We start from the raw sequence: 10829 nt of genomic DNA, 5'->3' as shown, positions 1-10829 counted from the left end.
TTAATTAGAAATAGAATAGATTTCATGATAAGACAGAGATGGGATTTATTCTTCATCTGCTTCTTAACCACTTGGCTGACATAAACACATGAAAGTTCATTTCTCTCCTGCATGTTTAAAATGAGAGATGAATACCCAAATCATGAGACTGTGGGAAACAATGTAGATGATTGTTTGACATCTAATAAACCAAGAAACCCTCTGCAATCCAGTCAACTGACTCATAGCAACATTGTGGGACAGAGAAGAATTGCCCCTTTGGTTTTCAGAGATGGTAAACTTTTAAGGGAGCAGAAAGCATGTTTACCCTGCACAATGGGGGGTGGATTTGAACTGCTCAAGTTGCAGTCAGTAGTCCAACATGTAAGCCACTTGACCTTCCCCAGCTTTGAGTAATGTAGTTGAACTAAGAAACAAAAATAATATTTGGCTGAGATGGGCTTATGACATTTAGATGTACTTAGTTTCTTTTAATCTTCTTTTTAAATTAGCATTTGGTACACTAAAAAAATAAAAATTCTGCTCTGAAAGACAAATAAAAAACATATAAACAAAGATAAACCCTCATAGTCTAGCCTATTATAAATATACAATTCAGGAATGAACAGAAAGCCAACTGGAAAATTTGGGGGGTGTTCCCCCAAAATAATCCAAAAATGAAAAGAAACCCAACCAACACCTGGTCATTGCGTCATTTCCGACGTACAGTGATCCTAGAGCAAGAGTAGAATTGCTCTTTCGATTTTTAATTTTCGGAGGCTGTATCTCTTTAACGGAATGCTTCATCTTTCTCCAGTGGCAAGGCTGGTGAGTTCAAATTGCTGACCTTGTGGTTAGCAGCTCACCTGACCACTGACAACAATAAAAAAAAAACCCAGATTTGCCATCAGTCAGAGCGTGTTTGAAAAGACACCGTGGAATTCCTCTGCTCAACTCAAAGCGGACAATCTTGCCCTCAGGGATTTGCCTGGACCAACTTTCTATGGAAATTATGGTACTAGGGGCCATGGCTCAGACACTGATCAAGGTGGCTGGTAGGCCCTGAATTGATCTGGTAAACTTTTCTAAGCTGAAATAGTGTACGTATCCTAATCACGATCCCTTCCCAATGTCTGTAGTCCTGCCTGCAACTGATATAAATTGGTCTGCGTCCAGTGGCAATTTCCTTGGTGGTCCATGTTCTATTTGAGTATCTATGTGACTGTACATCCTTGGTCACAATTACATCCTCCCCTTGATGGTCTCCCTCATCCACAGGATTCATGTTTCTCTTTGTCTTCTTTAAGACTTAGCAAGTCGCCATCCACTGTGTTTGAATCTGGTGTCTCTTTCTCCACTCACACGGGAGTTCCAGGTGAGGAGAGAAACGGCGAGTTTCAGAAAATCTCAGTCCATGGAAGGAGGAAATTCTATTTCTGTTCTGCTGCGCAAAGAGAAAACATTGAAAGAGGTTTCCTAGGAGACCCATTTAGTGAGTCATTGAGCCACATCTGTTGGTAAACATGTTCTGCATTGATGAGTCTTATAATATTGGCCATACATAAAATCCATGGAATAACAATGTCTTTTTATACATTGAAGCTTATTTTCTCTAGTCTCTTCCCTCATCTTAAAATAACTCTTCCTCTGAGTGGATTTCTTATCTTTCTTCTGCATTTGTAATGTCTATGTGCACAAACTTGGTAGCACACATCCTCCTGTTCCAGGGACTTAGTTATGTACTGTGGATTATAAAGGCAAGAATAGACAGCTATTGGGGTGATGGCACTATTGCTCACCTGAGGACCATCACACAGTAAACAGTCGGCACAAAATGAGCAGCGAGTAAACCGCTGGAGCCCCATTCTCCATTCTGCCTCTGACTTATCTGGATGGTGTTCATAGACTGATGCCACTGAACCACCCCACCCACCCAGAGGGCCTGAGCTTGGGGAAAACACTGTCACATAGGCATTTCAGGTGACTTGCAAGTCCAGCCAAGAATTAATAGATGATAGAACTATATTATTCCATTCAATTATGTTCCAGCAAAATTTTAACTAATTACCTCACTAAACTAGTTGATTGATGGATATCAAACTAAGAAAATACAGTGCCTGCTGTTGGAAAACTAAGACTTTTATCATATTAGATATGATGGAGATTCAAGTAACCATGGAAACAAATTCTACTAAATATGTATAAAGGGCCAAGTACTGAGTACTAGATAAATGCTACAACTTTGTTTAATCTGTATAGGCATCTCATGAGAAAGACATCATTATTATTCAAACTTATTTTACAGGTTGAGAACTTTGAAGCTTACTGAATGCAAATGTTTAGAATTAAACTTATATTAATGACTAAATTTTTAAAAAAGAGATTGTGAGTTTCTACTTTTAGATCCAAATACCAGAAAAATGGAAAGAAGCTATACTGAGACATGTCTTGAACAGTTGTAGTGCCTATATTGGGTGCGTTGGCCTTTGAATGAGGAAGGAGTAGCAAGTAGGTTGTCGTTAGTGGTTGAGAGGTTCAAGTGGAATTTGGGGAAATAGATCTTGAATAGGAGTGCTGAGTTAGAAGGTGGGAAATGAGAGTCAGGGTTTAATAAACGTAGTCTCGGATACATACCTGTCAATTTGTGCTAACACCTGCTGAGCACTTTCTTTGTATCTTGCATTATTTTAACACTCTCTACCAGTATTGATTTAATCCTCATAAAACCTTGTGAGGAATGGACCACAATCTCCACTTTACTGTTGTCAAAGCAGAAGTTACTAGTTGATGCCTAAATCATAAAGCAGTAAAAACCTGTATGAAAACATGCTAGCCTCTTGTCTCTTGTTTCAACATTGGGCTAAAAATCAGTATGAAAACAAGCCAGCCTCTCTTCTCTTGTTTCAACTTTGGGCTATTGACTGAAGCAGCAGTACATGCTTAAGTCAGAAGTCAAATGGTGGTTTGACAGTTTTTAAGACTACACTTTGGTAAATTTTAATGTCTGGTGAGTTTATATTATTATAAGTATACATTATATTAAAACTTTCAACTATTATTGTATATTATATATTCTCCCTTCAGTTTTATCAATACTTGCTTTATATAAATTCACCTTAGTAGTGGGCATAGTAAGTTCTACATTGGACAGTTAATGGTAAGGTAAGCATTTCAAATACACCAGGCTGACAGTGACAAAAAGGCAAAGAAGTCTACTTCTGTAAAGACTTATTATAGTCTTAGAAATACCAGGTAACAGACATATGATGTTTTATGGAGTCAATAGGAGTCAGAAACAATTTGATTATAGTGGTCTTACTTTGTATATTTAACTGCCTTGATGTTGGGGGCATATGTATTTATGATGGTTAAATCTTAATTGGCCCTCTTAGCACTATACAATGTCCATATTTATCTCATCTAAGAGATTTTGATTGAAAAGTTATCCTCTCTGGTATTAATATTGCCAACCTGTACCACATTTTATTGGATATTTGTTTAATCTTTTCACTATTAATATATTTCCTTGGATTTTTTGTCTGTCTGTCTGTTTGTTTGAGATGAACTTGTTTGTTGCTAAAGATGCCAAATCCACTTCAGTTTATTTTTCCTTTTCCCCCCTTAACCATGGAGACCACTATTTAGGTTTCAGGGATCAGGAATCTGGAAGGATTATTTATGTATTTATTTTGGTTTTAAATCAACTACAATGTCATGCTAATCTTCCAAATATGTGGTATTATTTCTCCTCCCCCTCCCCCACCATCCTTCTTCCTTCTCTCCTTAGTATTCTATCCCTCCCCTCTGCTGGCTCCCATCTCTGGCCTACCCATAGTCATCAAAGTTCTTGTCTTTTGATGTACAAATCACATTTCTATTTCTTTGTTTTTCCTTCTAATAATGGGGTTCATAAATTTTTATCTTTGTAAGGTTGATGAAGCATACTTTTCTCTAGTTTTGCCCATGTTTGAGGGTGTTTAAGAATGTTGTTATATTTATTGATGCATTGTATGGATGTATCTGTTTTTTTTTTTTAATTAATCGATTCCTCTATAATTGGGGTTTTGGGTTGTTAATGGTTGTTGGCACCTGGATATCCTGTTTGGTAAATTGTCTATTCCTGTCTAGTGCTTATTTTTTGACTGAGCTATTTGTATTTTTCTTGTTATGATGGTCTAATTTTCTATAGGTTTTAGAGATAAGCACATTATTTGATGTATTATTACTGAACATTTCCCCCCAATCTGTGAGTTCGCTGTTGATTCCTTTGTCGAAGCTTTTTGATGTGTATAAATTTTGTATTTTTAATCAGATCTCAGTTCTTCGTTTTGTCTTTCATAATGTGGGTATTTTTTCATTATGTTCAGTAGTATCTTCGTGCCCTGTATTAGAGTCCATACTTCTGTCCCTATTTTTTCCATGCAAGGTCTTTATGATTGCATGGTTTATATTAAGGTCTTTGAGCTCATTTATTTCCATGGTGGAAGGTATGGGTCCTACTTTCATTCTTTTGCAGGTTAAGATCCAGTTCTTTCACCTCCATTTAGACAACAGGATCTCTCTTCCCCATTTAATGTGTTTTAATCCTTTATCAAAGATCAAGTGTCTATGTGCTTGGCTGTATTTCTGGGTTCTCAAATCGAATGCATTGGTCTTCATATCTATCATTGTACATGTGCCAGGCTGTTTTGATCATCATAGACGCATAATAGGTTTTTAAAGTCTGGGAATGGGAGAAAATAGGAGAAAGGCTTCCTACATTGTTTTTATTTTTTAATAGTGTTTTATTTATCCTGGGTTTCTTTCCTTTTCATATAAAGTTGGCAATTGGTTTTTCCTTTTTTTCAATTAAAGAACTGTTGTGGGATTTGGTCAGTATTGCATTGAATTTGTATAGTCCTTTTAGGTAATATTGACATTTTCACAAAGTTTATTCTGCCTATCCAGGGACATTGTAGGTTGTTCCATTTGTGTTCCTTTCTTTTGGAGCGTTGAAGAAGTATTCTGTAGTTTTCCTTGTATAAGCCTTTTGATTCTCTGGTAACATTTATTTCTAAATATTTTACCTTGGGTGTAGTTATTGTAAATGGTATTGTTATTTTAATATCTTTTTTTGGTATCGTCATCCTTAATATACAAGAATGCAAATGATTTCAGTGTCCTCATCTTATAGCCTACTCTGCTGTCCAATTTTTCAAAGATAGCAATTTTCTGTTGAACCTGTGCTTTATTCTATGTTTAGAATTATGTAATCTGGAACAAAAGGTATTTTTATTTCTCGGATGCCTCTGTGGATAGCTTTAATATCCCTTTGATATCTTATGGCCCTAGCAAAAGCTTCCAGGCTGCACTAAGTAAAAGTGATGATAAAGGCTGGCCATGTGATCTCCCCACCAAGTGGGGTTTTTCCTCTTCTTTGGATTTAAGATGTGTTTCTTGTAAACAGCATATAGCTAGATATAAAATCATTCTGGTTCCTCAGACTTTTGATTTAGTCCATGTATATTCCCATCATTACTGATAAGAAGTGACTTTTTTTGCTAGCATTTGTGTGTGTGTGTGTGTGTGTGTGTGTGTACTCTACCTTCTTTGACTTTGTCCTTTAATACTGCTTGCATTTTTGTTTGTTTGCTTATTGTAGTAAGTATTATTATTTCTTTTTTCCACTTTGTGTGCTTTTTAATATGTCATGAATTTTATATATTTTTTCAGCTAGTATTCATATGCATGTGGCCCTGGGCTGCTGCCAGGGTGAATCCACTAGGTCAACCTTCTACCAGGTGCTTTATATAAATAGCCTCGCCTTTGCCACAGGGACCACCACACGCAGCTCTTCTCCCTTTGGCTGCTGTTTAAAGTGTCCAAGACTCAAAAGTTTCTCTTCCAATGCTCTTTCCATTTGTCTCTCACAAAACTCATGTTTCCATGGGTCTCGATCCAATGCAATGGATACCATTCCAGATGCCAACTGAGCAAACCACGCAGCAATAGCTAACCCCCTCCGGCTACCCCATGGGAAAGGGGAATCCAAGTCTGCCTGGTTGCTATGAGGCAGAGCTCATCTTTATGTTTCCTTTCTCTAGAGCGCTATTCTAAGTACAAAATGTGTTAGGGTGGGTTTTTTTAGAGAAACATAACTAGGAATACTCATAAATGTATAATAATGAACTTTATGTTAAAAAAAAAGGACTAATATCAAGGAAGTGCCCCAGCCCAGTAAAACTCAAGTCCATGGGACAGATGCTAGTCAGAGGCTTCTTTGGACACACTCAGCTGCTGGTCAATGAATCAGGAGAGTGCAGTGGGAACCTGGAAGATCGCAGGCTGGTGGGTGCATTGTCACATAGATCCAAGGTTGATCAGAAGCAGGATCCTGGCAGTCCCCAGGGTTTGGAAATCACATGGGCCACTGGTCACAAAGCCAGATGAAAGATCCAAGTAACAAATAGAAGAAAAGGGGCAAGAGAGAGGTCAGGTAACCTCAGGGTCTCTTATAAATAGACCACCCCACAAGGATGTATCATTAGGCTGCGTCCCAATTGAGAGGTTGGATCCACCCAAACCTTCCTCCAAGAGCAGAATGTTGACACAGATCCTAACCCTGACATCTCTCATCACTGTTGCCCCTTGTGTTATGGTTGTTACGAGCTATATTGTTATATTTTATATACCTATACCATAATTCTAGCCTTTATTTTAATATATTTGCTATTAATATAAAGGACAAAATATTTAATATTTTCAAACATGACTATCTTCTTACTTGCCCTATGCATTATCCTTTCTGAGGGTTAATTTCTTTTTCCATAAGCTGTTGTTCAATGTCGTTGAGCCAATTCCAACTCAAAATGAGCCCATGCACACCAGAACAGAAAACACAGCCCAGCCCAGACCGGTGCCATGCCCACTTCTGTTCCCTGGTTGAGCCCATTGTGGCAATCACTGTTGCAGTCCATCTTGTTGGAAGTCTTCCTTCGCACTGACCCCTCTACTTTACCGGGCATTGTAGCCGCCAGACACTATCCACTCCTGATGACATGAGCAAAGAAGAAGTCTTGCATTCTTGTTTTATAAGGATCATCTGACTGTATTTCCGGCATAATGGATTTATTTGTTCTTTTGAGAGTCCATGGGTATATTCAATATTCTTCCCCAACACTATTAGTCAAATGTATCAATTCTTTGATGTTCTTAGTCCATTGATAAGTTTCTGAATATATATGAGGTAATGAAAACACCATGTTTAAGTCAGGTGCACCTTAGGTCTTAAAGTGGCACATTTTCCTTTTAACATTTTAAAGAGGTGTTTTAAATTAAATTTTCCCCACACAATATGCCATTTTATTACTTTACTGCAATTTTCTTTGTCTTACTGCAGGGTGTTTAATGTGAAAACAAGCAAAACAAGAGCCTTGACAACTTCGATATTTTGTTGTACTACTTTCAGAACTATACCTGTCCACAGTAGTCAGCAAGGGCCCTCAAAAGGGAGTGGGAACCAGATTTTCTTGCCCTTGGCTCATTAAATGTGTCCTTAATTTTTGCCACCTTGTTCCTTAGAAATTGTTTTTTGAGTCACAAAACATTTTAAAGACATAAATTTTATGAACTTCCAAAGTAGCAGAGTAACTTGTTTTACTTTATTTCCCTCCCACTCATAACTCCTACTTCTTCACTCTTTACTTCACACTACCTACACATGGCAAATGGATAGGATCACACCCTTCAAGTGCTTGAGTTGCTTTGCATTCAGGATAGACTTTTTCTTTTCTTTCTATTGCACAGACACTGTATATATACTGTATGTATATATGCATATGTATATATATATTACATAATATATGTAATACATATATCCCCCCCTAAAAATGGAATTTTTTCTTAAAGCTATATATTTAATTTTTTTTCTTTTTACAAAACAATCTTAGCACCTGCAAAGTATTCTCTATTACACTTAATACATTTATCAAATTTGTGATTCCATTCTTGGAAACATACTTCAAACTCGTCTGTTTGGATGGCTGACAGCACCTTCTTTGTTTTTTTCTTCACCTCTTCTACGTTGTCAAATCACTGTCCTTTCATGTCTGTCTTCATTCATGGAAACAAAAATAAGTCTCATGAAATGAGGTCAGGTGAGTAAGGTGTATGGAGCAAGAGAGGCATGCTTTTTTGCCTAAAACTGACACACTGAGATGGCTGCATGAGCAGGTGCATTGTCTTGGTGACAAATCCAGTCCCCCATCTGCCACAAATCAGGCCTTTTTTGTGTGTCACATGCTGTTACACAATCTTTTCAAATCCTCTAAAATAGAAAGCTTGATTAACAGTCTGACCTGGTGAAATTAACTCCAAATGAGTTGACATTTTCATCCATTCGGGAAGTTGACGGACATCCAGAATGAGGTTTGTCATCAATCCACATTGCGCCTTTTTTGAAATGAGAAAACCACTCACACACTTGAGTTTTTTTCCCATAGTGCTGTCCTTCTAAGAAGCAGTTTTCAATATCAAAACAGTTTCTGTGGCATTTTTCCCTGAGCAGGGAACAAAATTTCACAGCTGCATTCTGGTTTCTTAAATCAGCCCTCACAGAAAGCAAGATTCGTACTTTTATGAAAAAAAATTCACTGTGACTACAGAGAACCTTCCCAGGTGATGCCAGTGGGTGCACTAACTTAGAGAGTGAGTTGCTTGATTCTAGCCTATTGAGAAAAATGCGTACTTCGAAAGCTCCCCCCCATGGTGCTTTTGTCTATTTTGCCCCGGGGTGGGGGGGGCTCATGGGGAGTAAATATATATATATATATGCTAGCTTTATTATTTACATTTTGGTATTATTTATAGTCCTTTAATTATACAGAAAGCTTTGTATAGTGGTAGATTTAGAAAGCATTACAGCTCAAGGTCCAGAATGGTAAGGGACTTTACAAATTAATAGTTGATTGCTCTCATAAAGCGAATAATTACATGGGAAACTTCTTGCCTCATCCTTTTCCATGTAACTAGTTAGAGGTAGAATTTAGACTAGTAATCCTGTCTCTCTTTCTTCTTTCTAATATGTTTTACTGTACCCAATCCACCACTTTCGAGGTTTATGTTCATTGGACAACAAGCAAACCACAGCAAACAAAACAAAACAGAAGACACCAACAACAAAATCAATTTTCCAAGAGTTTGCAGTCCAGAAAGGGAGAGTTGTTAGAAGGCCAGGGATCTTCATGCAGATGTCCTCGCAAGGTTTGTCTCAAAGCCTCTGACAGTGGAACATGAAGATCACTAAAATAGCTCATAAATTAATCAAATGAAAAGCACCTGCCACTTCATTGTTTCTGAAGACCCCCCAGATAGAAGTAAGATGGAAATGTTAGCCATCAGTCACAGTTCATTACATTTCACCCTGATGTGGGTGTAGGAGCTACCGTACCAGTGCCCTACTATAAGAAGGAGCGATGTTGGACAGAGCCTAAGCTCAAGCTGGGCTAAAAGAAAAGGTAGTATGCCTCTTGTCATTAAAGAGACTCTGAAGAAGTTACTTTTGAATATAGTTTGCTTGACAGGCTGGCTCTCACTTCCATACCCTAGAGTATAAAGATTGCCATCGTTGCCTTTGATTCCAATGTCAGACTCTTTCTGCAGCTTTCCAGGACTCTTTTTATCGATGGAAGGCCTTAGCAGGGAACCGTGAATGCTCTAACCATCTAGAGCCTCCTGCTGCAGTGATTTTCCCTTTCTCCACTCTTAATGAAAGCTGTTTGATAAAGGACTCACCTTTTCAGAGTTTCTTCTAATAATTAGTCTAGTTAATCGTGGCTAGAGTAGTCTGAAAGGACTCCTGGCGCAGTCCTAACCAGTCCGTAGTTCCTCAGGAAAGGGGGGACCTTCTGTTCCCATAAAGATCGACACCAGCCTCAGAAACGCTAAGACTGCTTTTGACGGGTTGCTACACATCAAAATTGACTCCATGACCTTGGGTTTGGGGTTTTATTTACATTTTTGTCTGTAAGAGTCCTTGGGATATGCAAATGTTTAAGGGCTTGGCAACTAATCGCAACATTCGTGGATTAAATCCACCCAGAAATAACTTTGAATAAAACATTTATAGATCTACTTCTGAAATATCACAGCCATTAGAATTGTATGGAGTGACATTCTACTCTGCCACACAGGGGCTGTTCTGATTTGAACTCAATTCCATGGCAAGATGTTACATATGTGTGTGTGTGTGTGTGTGTGTGTGTTTATTCTGCACAATCACACCATTTCCTTCTTTTCCTAGGCAACCTCTAGACTGCCATTTTGTCATTTTTTTATTTACTTGTGATTTTCCTTTGCTTTCCCCCAGAATAAAACAATAAAATGGTTTCAGTATAGAGAAGAACTAAAACAAAATTTTCCCCCAGAGACAAAGTTGACAGGAGGGCAGAAAGCTGGCCTGGAAATGAAGACACGTGGCCTCACTTAGTTGCCACAAGTGATCGCACATGGCCCTGAGCCTTCTAGAAGCCAGGGTTCTGGAAAGGCTCACTTCAAACCTTCCACCCTGAACATCTGTAAGTACCATTGGATAGTTTCTCAAGTAAATACTTGTGACTACATGTCAAAGAAATTTTGTTACATTCTGAAATCGTATATTAAGGAATGTGACTAATGTATGAACAGTCATGGTGGATGTACTAGAAAAAACATTCTAAGCTTAGGAATTAGTAAATAACATGAAAACAAAAAGTCCTAGTGGTTCAAATAGAGGGTTGTAGAAAGACCTGTGGATCTGTAGAGCTAGCAGAACACTACAACTTGACAGTGAACTAGTAAGTTTATTGTGCCAACCTGGCCAATCAATGAACACA

The sequence above is a fragment of the Echinops telfairi genome, unplaced genomic scaffold, assembly GCF_000313985.2.
Source record: "Echinops telfairi isolate 266 unplaced genomic scaffold, ASM31398v2 ScPeMD7_7;HRSCAF=31, whole genome shotgun sequence".
NCBI lineage: Eukaryota > Metazoa > Chordata > Mammalia > Afrosoricida > Tenrecidae > Echinops > Echinops telfairi.
The sequence above is the reverse complement of the archived record's forward strand: the minus strand, read 5'-3'. Positions refer to the sequence as shown.